Source organism: Sinocyclocheilus rhinocerous, unplaced genomic scaffold (genome assembly GCF_001515625.1).
Source record: "Sinocyclocheilus rhinocerous isolate Xijiao unplaced genomic scaffold, SAMN03320098_v1.1 scaffold533, whole genome shotgun sequence".
Lineage (NCBI taxonomy): Eukaryota > Metazoa > Chordata > Actinopteri > Cypriniformes > Cyprinidae > Sinocyclocheilus > Sinocyclocheilus rhinocerous.
Window position 1 is genome coordinate 71389 of NW_015642843.1, and position 548 is coordinate 71936.

Genomic DNA, 548 nt, shown 5'->3' on the forward strand with positions numbered 1-548 from the left:
TTAATTTTCTTATATTGAATGCAAAATTCTTCATTCACAAGCAAAAATGGCTTAAATCTCCTTTGTCTTTCCCCCTTTTTTTTTTGTTGAATTGGACTCTCGTTTCATCTTAGACTTACAAATAACAAAAAGAGTGCCAAACTTTTGATGTATTATGAAAACTTTTCTAAAAGAACGCAAGTTTATTTTTGCACTTTTATGTATGGATAATACTCAATTTGACATGCAAATCCAGAATATTTGTTTTCTGTTCTTATTTTTATAATTGCTTTTTGTTGGAATATATTCATGTCTCGCTTCCCTGTTTCTGTATGTTTCTACAAGTTTTGTAATAATAATAAAAAAAATTTTTTTCAAAAAGTCACCACACCGAGCAGTCCCACTCTCCACCCCCAGACAACATGGCGTCCATGCCATTGCTGAGCAACGACAACATGTGGAAAAGGTTAACTTTAACCACGAAACCTGATCGGCCGACCTGTAACGTTACACTCTCACTCAAAAGATGGACGATCTGACAGGATTGTTACTATGAGGTGGATCACATC

At 34.5% G+C, this 548-nt stretch overlaps 1 protein-coding gene across 1 annotated transcript in view; it reads right to left on the minus strand.

Annotated features, from left to right (window-relative positions):
• Positions 1–548, minus strand: part of LOC107756829 (L-rhamnose-binding lectin CSL2-like) — a 16811-nt gene that overhangs the window by 15192 nt on the left and 1071 nt on the right. The window lies entirely within an intron of this gene.